At 40.4% G+C, this 20012-nt stretch overlaps 1 protein-coding gene across 1 annotated transcript in view; it reads left to right on the top strand.

The window, feature by feature from the left end:
* Positions 1 to 2248: 2248 nt before the first annotated feature.
* Positions 2249 to 20012, top strand: part of LOC125254787 (MAP3K epsilon protein kinase 2-like) — a 79520-nt gene continuing 61756 nt past the window's right edge. Inside the window, exons 1-2 of the mRNA XM_048169610.1 lie at positions 2249 to 2262; positions 2410 to 2461. The gene's annotated coding sequence lies outside the window, so the exon portion shown is untranslated. The remainder of the gene's footprint in view (positions 2263 to 2409; positions 2462 to 20012) is intronic.

Genomic DNA, 20012 nt, shown 5'->3' with positions numbered 1-20012 from the left:
ATTCTTTAAGAGCTGCTGTGCAGCCAAAATTATGTACCAGTTATCAATGTAAAGCTGCTTTGACACAATCTACATTGTAAAAAGCGCTATATAAATAAAGGTAAAAAAAAAAAAAAAAAGGAACACCATACACATTACAACCTGGAAAAATTTACTATTAGAGTACATCTGTTACGTGTGGTGCTGTATGGAAGAGGCAGTACCCGGTAATCCACAATAAAGGGTATTTTAATCAGACGAAGGAGAGATAAACACACTTTACACACGATAAACACAACAGAGAACGGACAGGGAGTGAGTCCATTATAAAGGCAGTGATGATGATGATAGTCCAGGTGTAGATGATGAGTGCTGATAGGGAGATGACGAGGGAAGTGAGTGCAGGTGTGGAAACAGGAGGATCATGGGAGATGGAGTTCGGGAGACAAGGGATCTGTGACAACATCTCCATGGAAAACTTGTCTACCTCCACTCAAAATAATACATCAGAATTACATCCTTCTTGGTCATCTCTCTTTAACTTCCAACAGTCATGAATCCACAGACCTTCTTTGTCTGAAGCCATCCTCAATGATACACCATCAATATTCACACATGATTGGGGGGAAGGGGGTCAGGAAGAGGTAGCAACACCGACTTATATCAAATATAAATAAAGTACTTATAAGATTACATTTAAATCTCTCTCTCTCTCTCTCTCTCTCTCTCTCTCTCTCTCTCTCTTTCTTTCTCTTTTTCACTGCTTCTGGACCCTGGTTGGCTGTGGCATACCAGTCCCTGCCATGTGCGGTTCAGATTAGTTGTGGGATAGTGTGATGTGGGGCTGGGGGCCTTGGGCTTTCGCCCTCCAGCTTGTACCTTCGCCTTGGCTTTCTTGTCTCGGGCTGGTTCAGCACATGTCTCGCTGTTTTAATGCTTTACATATTAGATGAGGTGCACACACACATTCATTTGGAGCTTAAAACAAGTTAAAAGCAAAAAAAAAAAAAAAGCACACACATAGGGTAAGGCCTGGGCTTTGCACTGGGCTGGTTCCATGCTGCACGCCATGCTTTTTTAATGCATTATACACTAGTAGACATAAATATATGCCTATCACGAGTTTAGCGACAAAAGCAGCCATATTTATAAAAAAAAAAAAAAAAAAAAAAAACACAGACAGGGTATGGCATGTGTGGGACGGCCGGAGATAAGTGTGGATATTGGGACCCTGGGCCCCGCAGCACCTCACCTTGATAGCCCGCTGCAACATGACGCTGACAGGGGTCTATCCAATGCCATGGCCATGAGGGGGATCTGAGGCAGCTTTATAATACCTTATCATTAATAGCTGTATCAATATTATTATTATTATTATTATTATTATTATTATTATTATCATTGCTTTTACAACCACTACTATTATTATTATTACTAATGGCTGTACTGTATAAATATTACCATTATTATTATTTTATTATTATTATTATCATTGCTATTACTACTACTATTATTTTTTTATTTTGTCCTCTTCCTGATCCTTTAACCTCCCCCTCATTCTGGATGAAATTAGTATATTTGTGAATATGTTTATCATTACTACTATTGCTAATACAATTTGAATTTATTATTATTATTATTATTATTGCTATTATTACTATTGTTTTTGTCACCCTCCTCATCCTCCATTCTCCAGTTTTTGTGTAATACTATTATTATTATCATCATTATTGTCATTAAAATTATTATTTTATTATTATTATTTCATTGATATATATGTTTCTTTTTTTTTCTTTTTTTTTTTTTAAATAACTCTGGTTATGTCTGTTGTACTTCCCTACATGCTCCTTTATTCATATATTTCCATTCCTACACCCAGTTACACTTACAGTTATACACACACACATACACAAATCTTACTGGCTGTTATGTATGTTTTGTTGGTCTTTGTATTTGTATTTTGCATTTAATCTCTCAACTGTAAATATTGTAATTGTCTGTTTGCATAATAAAAAAGTAAAAAAAATAAATAAAAAAAAAAGATACCAGTCACACGATGGCGTTCCCCATACGTATCTCAGGATGCAGTGCAAGTTCCCTTTTGAAAGGGAACTACTTCACAAACAGGAGAGGTATGGGTGTCAGAGCATATTTCTGAAAGCATGCACAGTATGAAGATGTGTTGTTCCTCAACTATTAGATTCGACTGGGAGGGACTTAGTTCCTTCATAAATAGATCAGAAATTCAGTCAAGGACTACCAGAATCTCATAGAAAGCCCTTGGTACTGTGTGCAAGAATATTCATACTTCTTATTTGTTTGTTTATATGTTTATTTATTGTTTTTGTTTATGTCCAAATATTACAAAGTATGGTAAAAAATTATAATAATAAAATCATTTATTCTTACATTATTTTTTTTAATCAGCAGATAACTTGAGATCTTCTGTGAGGTTCAGTCCAGCAGCTGTTACAGATTCCAGGTAAGCTGAATTTACATTAACACTTTCTACAGAGAAGTAAAATTTCTTTACTTAAATGAATCATTCAATTAAAAACAATTAATGGACATTGAGAACTTATTTTATTCAATAATCATGGTTAAATGAGACAATGGCATTTTCAGTTGTGAATATTTCCTGACTCAAGCTTGAAATGAGAGCATTGGTTTAAATGTCGATTTGGTGCATTTTATTCATAAGTTATATAACAGCATTAAATCAGAAAAGTTTACAGTTTATGAAGCGCATTTTTAGATTAGGAGAACACATCTTATGGAATAGCTTCATTCAACCAGGTTTCAATGAAGCACAGTGCAGCAGATTTAAAAAGTCCTTGTATGTGTGGATGAGTAATAGTCCATCCATTTTGTAAGGAAGAGATCAAAGATTCACCAGATGGATGCACGGTTCGGAAGCCGTGTTTGCGGAGCTTAACCAATGCGCCGACGTGCTTCTGTCTGACTGCTTGTTTTAACAGGGCCACTGCCCCTCCACCTAAAACCTTCAACAAATGTCTGAATCATCAAAAATATTGTCTGCTGTGTGTTGCTTTATGTTCAATTGTTTGTCTCTGGTAAAACTGACAGGAAAAGAATGACTAAACACAGAACCAAAAAACAAAAACAGCTAAACGGACTGGAGAGCTCCACACTGAGTCAGCCATTAGCAGTGCTATCTTGCCATTACCAGAATCATCGAAGATTGAAAGGAAACAATTTATTCCTTTATTTAACCAAGTAATAAAAAAGTAATGTCAGTGCTATTCCACAAAAGAGATCTGTGTGGTGAGAAATTGTGAATATACCACAACTTCCAGGCAAGAACATATGTATCCTCTCCCTAAAACCCAGTACACACTGTGTGATTTCAGCAATCTTTTATAGATCACTCTGTGTGACTTGGATCTAATAAACTTGGGTACGACATGTATGTAGACTGTACAATGATGACACACAAGTTTCTATAGAAGAATAAAATGTCATCAGCATGCGCTAGTGGTTAACAAAAAGAGCATGATGAATCACACTTTAGCAGTTGTGATTTTATGTGTGCTGAAAAAAGAGGAAGCAACGAAAGAGAAAGGGAAAAGAGCTTGAGGTAAGCAGTTTTAAGTTTTAGCTGATTTCATGTTGCATTTTCATTGGCTGGTCACTGTGAGATGATCATGCAGAATTTCTGACACTGTCTGAAAATTATTGCAGGCTATCTTTGGTCGCAAGACTGTGATAATAGTCATTTTTGAACCTCTCTCACTGTACAACGTAGGCCCCAATTAGGAGCTACAATTACAGAAATCGCCACGATTGTTTCATAATGTCAGTCTTTCGTCTGGGACAGGCAAAAATCGTGCAGTGTGTCCTGGGTTTTATGTTCACTCCTAAAAAGTCCCACAGTGCACCTTGAAATCCAATACGAGCCATTATTTAATTATATCCAGCATAAACATACATTGCTAGACAAGTAATGAACAATCTAGCTAACATTTGCAATTCTCAGCTGAAATGTTGCACATATATGTAACAAGCAAAGTATTTTTCAGAATGTATGTTAAATAACATTAAAAAATAATGTCGAGCTCTGCTGCTGTTCAGTGACAGTGACAGATTCATAAAGGAAGAAAAACCTTCATCTTTGGTTAAAAGAACGCTGGGAAATGTCCATTTAAACCCAAATGTTAAAGATATTCTTAATCTGACCAGAAGAACCAGGGAACCAGGTTTTAATGGTGTTTAAACACTAGTGTGTGTCTGCAGTGTGTGTAACCAACCACAATTTAATGGTAAAAATGCACCCCACAAATAAGAAGCAGTGTCTAAAAGTTTTTTTCATACTGTGACATCACAATAGGACAAGCCATGCCCACCGCATAATGATGATCTCTGCCCTATTTGCATAAACCCAGTCACACACAGTCCGCCATATTTATATGATGACCATCTGTGTAGTTCATAAATGCAGATTTATTACTTCTTAAAATGAAACTAATGACATATAGATGTGTCCATTAAGCGTCTGTGTCTGCCACATCACTCATTTGTCTGCCAGAATGTGACGTCTGTGTTTGCTGCAAGGGGTTTCCAGCACATTCAATATACTTAATCATTCTATCTATATTATTTTTATTCATTCATTAATCATTATTTTTTGAATGATCTTTAATTATACATTTGTTTAAATGAGCAATTAAGTTCTTATAACCAAGCTTATGTTTAGCTTTTTATTTCAAATAGTAGCTAAATATTAATTTACACAAATTATCATATACATTTTTTTGCATGCCATTACTTTATTTTTTGCATGCCATTACTCTCATTACTCATTACTGCCATTACAGAAATTAATTAAGTAAAACTAATTCTATCAGTCAATCCCTCATTTTTAATTATAAAGCACTATAAGATCCGTGGTGACCAACATTTTGACAATGGGGTGTGTTTATTGTATTTGTTGTGCACCTGCTGCTGTCCGTCTCCCCTTACGTACATAAACTGATTTAATGGTATAAATATAAGATTTAACCCTTTTTGGGGAATGGACCCCAACTTAAATTGTTTTAAATCTTTAAATTTTTAATAATTTTAAACACAGACTTAAGTTTGGTCTCCTTATAAAGGGGACACATGGCAGATTACTTTAGAAGTGAAAGAAAAAATATGGAAGTGAAAGAAAAAAAAAAAGTTTTTTAGTTTAGGGAAATGTTAAATGTAAAAATATAATTGTTACGGGTGGCTGGTAGAGAGATGAGGCAGATACGGATTTCCACAATCATAGACACTTTACTTCAAACAACGGCAAGGAACAACAGACAGACACCTTAACAAAACAGAGAACGGACAAGGAGTGAAGGGAGTGAGTGCCATATAAAGGGAGTGATGATAATAGAGTCCAGGTGCAGGTGATGAGTGATGATGAGGAGCTGACGAAGGAAGTGAGTGCAGGTGACGAAACAGGAGGATCATGGGAATTAGAGTCCAGGGGAACAAGGGATCTGTGACATTACCCCCTCCCGGTAGGCGCGTCCTCGCGCCGTGGATAGAACAACCGGGAGGGGGGTGGGCGCCCTGGAGACCTCATGCAGGTGCAGGGAGAGGAGCGGACAGGAACGGAGGTCTCCAGGGCGGATCCATGAACCATGGCGGGTCTGGAGCCATGGGCAGCCATGGCGGGTCTGGAGCCGTGGGCAGCCATGGCGAGTCAGGTGCAGCGGGCTGCCATGTAGGGTCAGGTGCAGCGGGCTGCCATGTAGGGTCAGGTGCAGCGGGCTGCCATGGCGGGTCAGTTGCAGCGGGCTGCCATGGAGGGTCAGGTGCAGCGGGCTGCCATGGCGGGTCAGGTGCAGCGGGCTGCCATGGCGGGTCTGGTGCAGCGGCTGCCATGGCGGGTCTGGTGCAGCGGGCTGCCATGGAGGGTCTGGTGCAGCGGGCTGCCATGGAGGGTCTGGTGCAGCGGGCTGCCATGGAGGGTCAGGTGCAGCGGGCTGCCATGGAGGGTCTGGAGCTTTGGGCTCTGGTGCTCCCGAAACCCTGCCCAGGAGTTCCCCACCCACAGGTACTAGGCCCCCCCCAAAAAAAATACTTGGGGAGGTTAAGGAGAGTCTTTAAGAGTCTGAGGAAGGGAGTGTTTCTGTGGGCAGGAGTGGGCTTTTGGGCGGCGGAGCATGGAGCTGAGGGCTCGGCGGCGGCTGGAGCTGAGGGCTCGGCGGAGATTGAAGATACTGGCTCGGCGGCTGAGACTGGAGATATTGGCTCGGCGGCTGAGACTGGAGATATTGGCTCGGTGGCTGAGACTGGAGATAAGGGCTCGGCGGCTGAGACTGGAGATAAGGGCTCGGCGGCTGAGACTGGCGCTGCTTGCTCGGCGGAGACTGGCGCTGCTTGCTCGGCGGAGACTGGAGAACCTCGCTCGGCGGAGACTGGAGAGACTCGCTCGGCGGAGACTGGAGAAACTCGCTCGAGAAACTCGCTCGGCGGAGACTGGAGAAACTCGCTCGGCGGAGACTGGAGAACCTCGCTCGGCGGAGACTGGCGCTGCTTGCTCGGCGGAGACTGGAGAACCTCGCTCGGCGGAGACTGGAGAAACTCGCTCGAGAAACTCGCTCGGCGGAGACTGGAGAAACTCGCTCGGCGGAGACTGGAGAAACTCGCTCGGCGGAGACTGGAGAAACTCGCTCGGCGGAGACTGGAGAAACTCGCTCGGCGGAGACTGGAGAGACTCGCTCGGCGGAGACTGGAGAGACTCGCTCGGTGGAGACTGGAGAGACTCGCTCGGCGGAGACTGGAGAGACTCGCTCGGCGGAGACTGGAGAAACTTGCTCGACTGAGACTGGAGATAATGGCTCGGTGGCTGGAGCAGAGGGCCAGTCCATCCCCTCAAATACTATGAGGATTCCCGTAGGAACGGCAGCTGGCTCGGCGGGGACTGGGGAGGGCTCAGCGGAGGCTGGAGCTGTTTGCTCGGCGGCAGAGACTGGAGTGGACTTGGGCTTTCTCTTCTTCCTCTGCCTTCTGGACCCAGCAGAGGAGTATGGGTCCAGCATGGAACAGGCAGGAAGTTCGCTGGAGGGGTATGCGGAGGAAGACGGTGGCTGACTGACTGGCCCGGCCAAACGTGTTTCTGGATGGACTAGAGACAAACACTCATCCTGAACCCAATCAACGAAGAATTTGGAGCCATTTAACCACAAAATGGAATTGATAGTTTCGCTTAAGGAGAAACGATAATCAGGTTCACCAAAACGGATAGTGTCATCATCTAGTCCATCCAGAAACAGGGAGATTAAACATGCATCAGGCCAGTCAGACAGAAAAGCGAGCTCAACGAACTCCTCCACATACCTCTCCAGCGAACGACCAACCTGCAGGAGCCCGATGAGGCGATCGCCGGTTGACAGATGAGTGAGAGGCGTTGGAGGAGCAGGAGCCAGGGAGCTGGGGAAAGTCTCCATTTTTGTTTGTGAAAATCCAACGTTTAAGGTCCGTTCTTCTGTTACGGGTGGCTGGTAGAGAGATGAGGCAGATACGGATTTCCACAATCATAGACACTTTACTTCAAACAACGGCAAGGAACAACAGACAGACACCTTAACAAAACAGAGAACGGACAAGGAGTGAAGGGAGTGAGTGCCATATAAAGGGAGTGATGTTAATAGAGTCCAGGTGCAGGTGATGAGTGATGATGAGGAGCTGACGAGGGAAGTGAGTGCAGGTGACGAAACAGGAGGATCATGGGAATTAGAGTCCAGGGGAACAAGGGATCTGTGACAATAATTTCTTATAATGTATTTAAAATGTATATTTTACAAAACTGTTTTACTGCAAAAAAAATCAAAAATTTAAGTTGTGTTTCAAATTTTAAGTTGAAATCTAAAAAATTGAGCTTTTAGTAAGATTTTCGCAGTACCAAACTTTTCCACTAGACACCATCCAGACTCCATTGGTGACTAAATAAGGACTCTTCCATTTCTATATATCCTATGGTTTGAGAGACCTGAACCATTTATTTCCATAATGTTTTCCATAAATTTCCATACAATTTATGAAACTGACATCCTATTCAGAACTGATATGGGCAGAAAGGCAGTATTTAGTTTGAATTTAACCTTTAACAAACATATAAAAACATGCAAACAAGATTTTTCATTTTCATTGCCATTTTAAAATAAATGTCTAAACAAGACTGTTGTTGCGAATTAATAAATTACTGTATGTAATTTTTATTGAAAATCAGAAAACTACAAATATGAAAACTTTGTAAGCTTTCAAATATAGTTTGTCAATATTATTTTAGGTTTAGACTAAGATATTTTTTAAGTATATAATGGCAAACGTCCCACGGGATGGTTATCGTTGTATTACTGCGTTCAATGTTATTATTAATAACATTAGGCTATAATGTAGTGATTATTTTCATAAAGGTTAGTATTATGTAGCCTATCTTTTTCATTGCTAAAATCCCTGCAGTAATAATTTTGTGAACTTGCAGCCAAACATGCCTCTGCTCTGATTTAATTGTTGTTTTAGCAATAGGAGGTAGCTTCATGGTTCCTTCAAAAAAAAAAAAAACTTCTCCTTTTTTTATTTTTTAAATCATTAAATGTAATTTATTTAGTGTAATTAAGTTACACAAACATTTAAAATGTACACAAGGCAGTTCCCTTTCAGTCAGTCACGTTCGACGTACATCAGTAGTGAACAACGAATTGGGATATCGCTAGAGAGCCCTATCAGCTTCGAGTGAACTAAAACAGGCCAATGGAATTGACGTGCGATATTTGCATAATGTGCACCGCCTCCGACAGGTGTATATAAATAGGAAGCAGATGCAATTGCTCTCTTCGCTTTGGAGCCAACCGGTTGGGTGTTCTCCAGCTTTCAAGACTTTGAGTGTTCTCTACAAGCCGAGATGAAGACTCGGCTGCGCTCCCTCCCTCTGGGACTGTAGCGTTGCCCGAGGCCGATCCCGAGTTGACAGCTGTGCTTTCCCGGGCGGCCGAGAAGGTCAGGCTCGTGTGGAATCCTTCACCGTTTCCCGGTCCTTCCTGGCTTGACGATCGGTACCTCAGGGAGGCCTCTTATCTCGGTCTCGAGCTAGAATCGGTCACCCGGACTGCGCGCCTCACCAAGGAGCGCGCCCAGTCGGTGTTGAACTGTCTAAGTACGCTCAAGCGCAGGACAGCGGCCCCACTTAAAGACTTTCAGAGGCTCCTGGGGCATATGGCATCTGCAGCCGTGGTCACGCTGCTCGGATTGCTCCATATGAGGCCGCTTCAACACTGGCTCCGCGGCCGGGTCCCGAGATGGCACCAGCGTCCCGACCTATGGAACCTCCATGTGTGGTCCCTGGACGGGATGTGGAGGTTTTGAGTGATCTCTCGCAGGCGGTCGTAGACACCATCACTTCCGCTAGAGCTCCTTCCACGAGGAGCCTCTATGCGCTGAAGTGGAACCTGTTCGTTGAATGGTGCTCCTCTCACCGAGAAGACCCCCGATCATGCTCAGTCAGATCTGTGCTTTCCTTCCTGCAAGAGGGCCTGGAGCGAAGGCTGTCTCCCTCCACCCTCAAGGTGAATGTTGCCGCTATCGCCGCACATCACCATGCAGTTGATAGCAAGTCCCTGGGGAAACACGATCTGATCGTCAGGTTCCTGAGGGGGGCGAGGAGACTAAATCCGCCTCGCCCTTCCTCCATACCCTCTTGGGATTTCACCCTGGTACTTTCTTCTCTCCGGGTCATCCCTTCGAACATTTGCAATCAGTGGAGTTAAAAGCACTGTCCCTTAAGACCGTCCTCCTGGTTGCATTGGCTTAGCTCAAGAGGGTAGGGGACCTGCACGCATTTTTGGTCGACGAATCGTGCCTAGAATTCATCGTCAACGTACAAATGTAAATAACTGTTTTCAACATTGATAATAATAATGAATGTTTCTTGAACATCAAATCATCATATTAGATTGATTTCTGAAGGATCATGTGACACTGAAGACTGAAGTAATGATCCTGAAAATTCAGCTTTGATCACAGGAATAAATTACACTTTACTGTATATTGACATAGAAAACAAATGTTTTAAGTTGGAATAATATTTCACAATATTACTGTTTTTGTTTGTATTTTTTATCAAATAAATGCAGGCTTGGTGAGCAGAAGATACTTCTTTTAAAACTTTAAAAAATCTTACTGACCCCAAACTTTTGAACGGTAGTGTACTTTTTGTGGGGACCCTGCATGGGTGTAATGGTTTTTATAAACCTGTACCCACATATTCACACACAAATATTACACAGACGCAGATGTCATGTTATAAGACAGATGCAGATGTCACGTTAATTGAGAGGAATGAGTGAAGGGGAAGTTAATTGTGTAGTCATTGACACACTGCACTGAGCCGTGTTGAGTAGCGTGTTGCTATACGTGTTAGCGGGGAATTTTTTTTTCTTCACTACTAAACATGAATAACACGTGACATCTGACTCGACACTTCGCTGCCACATGTGATTTACATGATGTCTGTGTGATGTCTACATCCAGTCTACACCTTGTCTGTGCCTTAAATTGAATGGAATAAATATCAGAATAACAAAAAATATGTCAAATGACAGGTTCATTGAAATGTGTGCATGTAGCAAAGTCACATAAAAGAGCTCATGGGAACGCCTTAAATTTAATGACAAATGTTGAGAGCACATAATAATAATAATAATAATAATATGTTTATTTTATATAGCGCCTTTCTAAAAGCTCAAGGTCGCTGTACAATATTATAAACACATAAAAGACAGCAGACAGGAAAACAATACAAAAACATAAAAGGCATAACACATAACATCATACAATCAGAGGTCAGAGAAGCAAGAAACAAAAAGATACATTTTAAGGTGGGTTTTGAAATCATGTATTATTGATAGATCTCGAATGTGTTTGAGTATAGAGTTCCAGAGTGTGGGGCAGAGATGTAAAATGCCAGACCAACAAATGATGCTAGTTTGTGACGTGGAATGAACAACAGACCAGTATCAGAAGATCTTAATGTGCGCATAGGAGAGTAGGTTTGAATGAGATCAGAAATATACTGGGGGGCAAGACCATGAATGCTTTGAATGTGATGAGGAGTATTTTGTATTGAATTTGGAAACGAACAGGTAGCCAATGGAGTCTGTGTTGAATGGGAGTAATGTGAGAAGATTTCTTTGAATAAGTGAGAACCCTAGCTGCAGAGTTTTGAATGTATTGGAGCTTATTAATTGTTGTGTTTGGTAAACCATAGAAAAGAGAATTACAATAGTCGAGTCTGGAAGTAATGAAGGCATGAACCAGTGTCTCAGCATCATTGGTATGTAAGAAGGGACGTAAACGTGCAATATTACAGAGGTGAAAGAAGGCAGACTTAGTGAGTGAAGAGATGTGTGGAAGGAAGGAAGAGTGATGAGTCAAAGATTATACCCAGGTTTTTAACGGAGGTGGAAGGCTGAACCAAGACTCCTGCAATGTTAACACTGTCGAAACAGAAACGAGATACAGATTTCGGTGAACCAACAATTAGTAGATCTGTTTTATCTGTGTTGAGTTTGAGAAAGTTACTGGTCATCCAGGCATTAATATCATTAATACAAGCAGATATGGAGTTGATGAGAGGAGGAGAATTGTGTTGAAAACTAATATAGAGTTGGGTGTCGTCTGCATAGCAGTGGAAGTTGAAGCCATGATGGCGGCTAATCCTACCTAATGGGAGCATGTAGATGATGAACAGTAAAGGTCCAAGAACAGAACCCTGGGGAACACCGTGAGAAACAGGGGCAGTAGTGGACTTGGCTTGGTGAATAGAGATGTAATGCTGACGTTCAGACAGGTAAGAAATGAACCAGGATAGAGCAGTACCAGAAATACCAAGAGCAGAGAGTCGTGAAATGAGAATACAGGTCCTTCTCAAAAAATTAGCATATTGTGATAAAAGTTCATTATTTTCCATAATGTAATGATAAAAATTAAACTTTCATATATTTTAGATTCATTGCACACCAACTGAAATATTTCAGGTCTTTTATTGTTTTAATACTGATGATTTTGGCATACAGCTCATGAAAACCCAAAATTCTCAAAAAATCTCAAAAAATTAGCATATCATGAAAAGGTTCTCTAAACGAGCTATTAACCTAATCATCTGAATCAACTAATTAACTCTAAACACCTGCAAAAGATTCCTGAGGCTTTTAAAAACTCCCAGCCTGGTTCATTACTCAAAACTGCAATCATGGGTAAGACTGCCGACCTGACTGCTGTCCAGAAGGCCATCATTGACACCCTCAAGCGAGAGGGTAAGACACAGAAAGAAATTTCTGAACGAATAGGCTGTTCCCAGAGTGCTGTATCAAGGCACCTCAGTGGGAAGTCTGTGGGAAGGAAAAAATGTGGCAAAAAACGCTGCACAACGAGAAGAGGTGACCGGACCCTGAGGAAGATTGTGGAGAAGGACCGATTCCAGACCTTGGGGGACCTGCGGAAGCAGTGGACTGAGTCTGGAGTAGAAACATCCAGAGCCACCGTGCACAGGCGTGTGCAGGAAATGGGCTACAGGTGCCGCATTCCCCAGGTCAAGCCACTTTTGAACCAGAAACAGCGGCAGAAGCGCCTGACCTGGGCTACAGAGAAGCAGCACTGGACTGTTGCTCAGTTTTGCATGTCATTCGGAAATCAAGGTGCCAGAGTCTGGAGGAAGACTGGGGAGAAGGAAATGCCAAAATGCCTGAAGTCCAGTGTCAAGTACCCACAGTCAGTGATGGTCTGGGGTGCCATGTCAGCTGCTGGTGTTGGTCCACTGTGTTTTATCAAGGGCAGGGTCAATGCAGCTAGCTATCAGGAGATTTTGGAGCACTTCATGCTTCCATCTGCTGAAAAGCTTTATGGAGATGAAGATTTTGTTTTTCAGCACGACCTGGCACCTGCTCACAGTGCCAAAACCACTGGTAAATGGTTTACTGACCATGGTATTACTGTGCTCAATTGGCCTGCCAACTCTCCTGACCTGAACCCCATAGAGAATCTGTGGGATATTGTGAAGAGAAAGTTGAGAGACGCAAGACCCAACACTCTGGATGAGCTTAAGGCCGCTATCGAAGCATCCTGGGCCTCCATAACACCTCAGCAGTGCCACAGGCTGATTGCCTCCATGCCACGCCGCATTGAAGCAGTCATTTCTGCAAAAGGATTCCCGACCAAGTATTGAGTGCATAACTGAACATAATTATTTGAAGGTTGACTTTTTTTTGTATTAAAAACACTTTTCTTTTATTGGTCGGATGAAATATGCTATTTTTTTGAGATTTGGGTTTTCATGAGCTGTATGCCAAAATCATCAGTATTAAAACAATAAAAGACCTGAAATATTTCAGTTGGTGTGCAATGAATCTAAAATATATGAAAGTTTAATTTTTATCATTACATTATGGAAAATAATGAACTTTTATCACAATATGCTAATTTTTTTAGAAGGACCTGTATTATGAGAGATTGTGTCAAAAGCAGAGGAAAGATCTAACAGAATTAAAATGCTAATGGAGCCTGAGTCAGTGGCTATAAGGAGGCCACTGACAACCTTGAGAAGTGCTGTGGAGAGTTCAGAAGCCGGATTGGAAACATTCGTAGAGGTCGTGAGATGACAAATACCATTGAAGTTGAGCAGCAACAACTTTTTCGAGCAGCTTTGAGAGAAATGGAAGATTCGAGATTGTTCTGTAATTGACCATGTCAGAAGGATCGAGACCAGATTTTTTTAAGACAGGTGTGACAGCTGCATTATTGTGACTCGAGAGCACATCCATGCAATGTGCGAGCTCGAATCTTTCCGCTTGCTCTTGTTGGAAACTTTTTCCTCGTCAAAGAAGAGACCAGGAGACGTTGGGATATCATTCAAGCAGAAGTTACTCTTTATTGTCGCTGCAGTCATCCAAGTCTAACTAAGGCATTGTACTTGGTAGTTCATATACATTCAAGGGGGAGGGATCAGCCCATTCCCTACATTTCCCAGCCATGATCTAATCAGCATAACTGTGTCATTCAAATGCGTAGGTGCTAATCCAATCAGTCTGACAGTATCGCCCATACCTTTACATTATCATGGAGACAAAAGCACAGCTGTATCTTGAGCTTGTCATGCCAAATGGTAAGGAAGTGCAAAAGGTTTATGTCACACACCCCTGAGCTGCCTGTCTTGATCTCCTTAGAATGTCATTATCTTTACCTTAACTAAAATGCTAAATTCACCTTAGTAATTCATGTGAGGTGATGTCAGTATGTAGGATCAACAGATCTTAAACAGATTATTAAATTTGTAATCCCACACTCTCACACAAAGCTAGACACGTGCTCCCAGATATACAGTGCTCTCTTATGAACTGCCTCTCCTCTTGCTCAGATATTGTGTGTGCACGCTCAAACTGTGTCCTGTGTGCTCGCAAAGCTCTCAGTGCTCTTGCACTACAAATTAATTAGCTTCTGGAATAACCAATGTCAAAAGTTATCAAACAATCAGAATAGACGACTGATCGATGAAAATGCTACATGGAATCTTATTGGCTGAAAGTAAACTACACAAAGTATTTCGACAAAGGTGAATATATAATTTCTTTATAATTCAATAATATTAATCAAATTTACCCAAATTTACGCAGAATGTGCCAGGGTGTTTGGATGATTGAAATAACTTCATCACATTGCAGGTCAAACCCCTCTGAACAATTTATCAAAACAAACAAACAAAAAAGGTTTTTAAAGTTAATGTGGTCGTATGTTTTGTGTACTTGTGTTGAAACCTTTGAAATTACGATCATACCAGAATATTTGCTTTTGCTTTGCCGCTGAAGCAGTGGTCATGTAAGCTATGTTTTTTAACAGCTTCACAAAGTGTTTTCAGCAATACACAATTGCTACTTCTTTGTTGCAAACATTAAAGAATAACAGATTGCAATAACATTTTATAGTCTGAATATACACTGATTTCATCAATCAAAATAATTAAATGACCTTTGAAACTGTTATGCTTCATTAAAGATTGTATCTATTACACTTTTATGCCAGTAGGTGGTGACCGGTGACTGTTAAAATGCATCTGATGTATCATAGAATCATTAACACTGGATGAAAAAAGTCTTAATTAATTTCAAATTATTTTGTAATGAATTCATTTTTTTTTATATACTGGTGCTGGTCATATAATTAGAATATCGTGAAAAAGTTAATTTTTTTATTGTAAATTATTTAAAAAAATGAAACTTTCATTTATACTAGATTCCCTACATGTAAAGTAAAACATTTAAAAAGTTTTTTTTTTTTAATTTGTTGATTAGAGCGTACAGCTAATGAAAGTCCAAAATCCAGTATCTCAAAATATTAGAATATTTACATTTGAGTTTCATTAAATGACCATCCCTACAGTATAAATTCCGGGTATCTCTTGTTCTTTGAAACCACACTAATGGGGAAGACTGCTGACTTGGCAGTGGTCCAGGAGACAATCATTGACACCCTCCACAAAGAGAGTAACTGAATGTGGTGGCTGTTTACAGAGTGATGTATCAAAGCATATTAAATGCAAAGTTAACTAGAAGGAAGAAATTGGGTAGGCAAAGGTGCACAGGCAACAGGGATGACCGCAAGCTTGAGAATACTGTCAAGTAAAGCCGATTCAGACACTTGGGAGAGCTTCACAATGAGTCAAATGAAGCCGGAGTCAGCGCATCAAGAGTCACCACACTCAGACATCTTCAGGAAAAGGACTACCAAGCCACTTCTGAAACAGAAACAACATCAGAAGCTTCTTACCTGGGCTAAGGAGAAAAAGAACTGGACAGTGAACAGTGGTCGAAAGTCCTCTTTTCAGAAAAAAGTAAATCCAAGCTGCTTGAAGTCTAGTGTGAAGTTTCTGAAGTCAGTAATGATTTGGGGGGCCGTGACGTCTGCTGGTGTTGGTCCATTGTGTTTTATCAAGTGCAAAGTCAATGCAGCCATCTTCCGGGAGATTTTGGAGCACTTTATGCTTCCATCTGCTGACAAGCTTTATGGAGATGCTGATTTCCTTTTCCAGCAGGACTTTAGCACCTGCCCGCAGTGCAAAAAGCACTTCCAAGTGATTTGCTGACCATGATATTACTGTGTTTTATTGGCCAGCCAACATGCCTGACCCCTGAATCTATGGGATATTTTCAAGAGAAAGATGAGAAACAGTCGATCCAACAATATATAGATGATCTGAAGGCTCAATAGTGCCTCAGCAGTGCCACAGGCTGATCACTTCCATGCCACACTTCACTGATGCTGTAATTTGTGCTAGGAGCAAGTCATTTGCTGTAATATATGCTGCCGACCAAGTATTGAGTGTACAAATGAACATACTTTAAAGAACTTGAACTTTTCTGTTTTGAAAATCCATTTTTTGATTGATCTTAGGAAATATTCTAATATTTTGAGATACTGGATTTTGGACTTTCATGAGCTGTACGCTCTAATCATCAAAATTAAAAAAAAAAAAAAAACTTTTAAAATGTTTTACTTTACATGTAGGGAATCTAGAATATATGAAAGTTTCATTTTTAAAAATAATTTACAATAAAAAAAAAGAACTTTTTCACGATATTCTAATTATATGACCAGCACCTGTATATGCTTTTATAACATTTTACACATTTCTAAATAGACTGATTTATAACATTATATTAGTTGTTTAATCTTTTGTTTTAAATTAATATTTAAATGTACAGTAATGTTTTGGTCCATGATATTGGCAAATTTTTTGGTTTTGTACAAATCGTTCAGTAGGGTTTGACCTGTAATGGGATGCAGTTAGACAAACTGCAAGCTTATTAATATACAGTATCTCACAGAAGTGAGTACACCCCTCACATTTTTGTAAATATTTTATTATATCTTTGCTGTGTGGGCCATCGGATCATCGGATTCTGAAGTCGAGCGCAGTTGCTCTCCACCGACTGTGCTGACCAAAAGCATGATGGGAAACGACTTGCTGATGACACAGCTTTATGCTTATTGGTTTAAACAACAGTGATGTATTGATCTGTTTTAAAATGTTTGATTTTAAAACTCTAATATCATGTTTTTATGAGTAAAAATAATGTATGAATATTCCCAAACTCTCTGACACTGCGATCTCTCTATGGGTTATGTGATTGTTGTCATTTATAAGAAAATATGTCTATAAACACATGTCTATAATTAAAGTAAAAATGATTGATACACACATCCTTCGAATGGAAATAAATAACAAGTACTTTGTTCATTATGTTTATTTTCATATAAAAGCAACAGAACTTAAATTACATCCAGTTTATCAGCAACGCAGCGCACGAGTGTGAATCTAGTGACTTGATCTCTGCTGATACTTCAGGGCTGCATTGTGGTCGTGTCAGGGCACCGGTCCTTGGTCTCAGCTGGATAAGGCCCGGATCCGGTTGACTACGGTAAACCTCGGGATAAACAGAAAGACTAATATTAGCGTAGATGCCATTCTTTTTCTGATGTAATGAGTACGTCTGGTGTTATAGGAAGTGTTTCCGGTTCCGGCTGACCTAATTTATGCAGCCAGGTGAGGAGAACAAAGACAAGTGTGTCTTGCCTACAGTCAAGCATGGTGGTGGGAGTGTCATGGTTTGGGGCTGCATGAGTGCTGCTGGCACTGGGGAGCTACAGTTCATTGAGGGAACCATGAATGAGCAGAGCATGATCCCCTCCCTTCGGAGACTGGGCCGCAGGGCAGTATTCCAACATAACTACCCCAAACACACCTCCAAGATGACCACAGAGAACATTTTATTAATATTATTAAATATTATAATTGTAAAGAAATTAAATATCCATCTTTGTCAAAATAATTCCAGGTACAGTTCACTCTCAGCCAATAAGATTCCATGTAGCATTTTCATTGATCAGTCGTCTATTCTGACTGGTTGATAACTTTTGACAGAGTTTAATTCAATTAAATTCAATTCACATTTATTTGTATAGCGCTTTTCACGATACAAATCGTTTCAAAGCAGCTTTACAGAGAATGCATTTTAATGGTACAATTTAAAGAATGCAGTTAGCAAATAATGTAATAATTTAGGCAATTAATTTACAATCACTGTTAGCAGTTTAACTGAAGGTAGAAGCAATGAGCTCCTGGAAAAATGAATAACATATTAACTATAATTAGGATATAGAAATTTGGGAATGTGCATGTTGATCCAGATGATTGCGTCTTCTGAAGTCCTCGCAGGAGTTGGCGCTATCTCTTCATAGGTGTTGGTCATCTGAGGTCTTCTTAAGAGGCTGGATCCAAACTGAAGCTGTGTCCCGAGAGATGAATTAGTTTGTAGTGCAAGAGCATGGAGAGATTCACAGAGAGAGGAAAGGAAGTTCATAAGAGAGCACTGTATATCTGAGAGCGCACATCCAGTTTTGTGCGAGAGCAAAGGAAATCGAGCAGGAGTGGAGAGATTCGTGCTTGCGCATTACATGTGCTCTCGCGTCACAATAATGCACTCCTGAAATTTGTCATTGAAATAAAGCCATTCATGCCAGAATTAAAACCCTATTACAGAACAATGCCACTCAGCTAGGTGTGCCAAAACGCTTATTCATAAATGTCAATATTTCATAGAAAATAATTGCAAAATTCCCTCCCTCCTAAAACCGTGGCTGTAGGCCCATTCATCTGTGATATTTTTTATTTTTTGTAAGGGTCATGGACAATATGCTACTCTGAATAATTTTTTAATTTTTTTTTTTTTTGAAATTGATAGTAGTTTTGCTGTAGTTTTCCTTTTGAAGTCATTGATCTATGTACATATGTTTCTGAAATATTGTGTGTGTCTTTATTACTCAATCTAACAAACAAACAGAGAGCATAATTAAGTAAAGATTAAAATAAAAAGTGATTTTAAAATGGTTTAAATTTTAATGGTAAAACTTTGCTCTCTGTTCTGCTGTCATTGTTTGCTTGAGTTGAAAAGTTTTGAATCCAGTGGGCGGTATAATATCTAGAATGAATGACCTGGCACAATAATTTGGTCACTTTTCAACTCGCAAGCAGAGGTTTTAAAAGTGCGAACAATGACAGCAGAACGGAGAGCAAATTTGTGCCTGTGTGATGAAAAGAGCCCTGCAAAGGGTTTAGAAATCAATAACGTTATTTTTGTAATTAATCAGCTTTAATACGACCTTTTATTTAAAATATTTAAATTGCAATATAATTTTCTCTCAACCACTGCTTGATTGATTGAGTAATAAAAACATATTAACAGAGATGAGGGCTACAATCTATCGCTTACCGCTGTTGCGGGGACTCTATATGTTCCAGTGCAACACAAAACAAAATGCATACAAACTTAGGTAGTGTGTGTGTATATATATATATATATATATATATATATATATATATATATATATATAGAAAATATATATATATATATATATATATATATATATATATATATATATATATATATATATATATATATATATATATATGCATATGCCTTTTTTTGGTTTGCAGTTTACCACTATTTTAGACTTTTCTTGGGTTAAATTCAGTTTTTGCTTGCATTCATTAATATTCACTTGTGTGTGCTTATACGAGTATCCCACATAATACCCACGCAGCCATAATGACCAATGCCTGTCTAGTGTGACTCGTCAACACTAGAGAGAACTTCCTTGTGGAGGGAGATCTAGAGTGAAGGATGGTACCCACAACCTCAGCTGAGAGACTAGAGTCTATGAGTTGGGCCCCCTCAGAGGCCAAGCCCACAGGTTCCATAGTTCTGGGCGAGGTTGAAATATTGTGCCCCCCGCCTGGGACAGGAGATCCCTCCTGATTGGAATCTCCTACGGAAAGCCATCTAGGAGAGACACTAGGTCCGAAAACCACACTCTGCCCGGCCACTGCGGGGCTATCAAGGTTAACCAGACCTGGTCCCGGCAAACTCTCTCTACAACTCTCAGGAGCAGAGCGATTGGGGGAAACGCGTACAGACGAAGTCTCGGCC

The sequence above is a fragment of the Megalobrama amblycephala genome, linkage group LG19 (genome assembly GCF_018812025.1).
Source record: "Megalobrama amblycephala isolate DHTTF-2021 linkage group LG19, ASM1881202v1, whole genome shotgun sequence".
Taxonomy (NCBI): Eukaryota; Metazoa; Chordata; class Actinopteri; order Cypriniformes; family Xenocyprididae; genus Megalobrama; species Megalobrama amblycephala.
The sequence above is the reverse complement of the archived record's forward strand: the minus strand, read 5'-3'. Positions and strand labels throughout refer to the sequence as shown.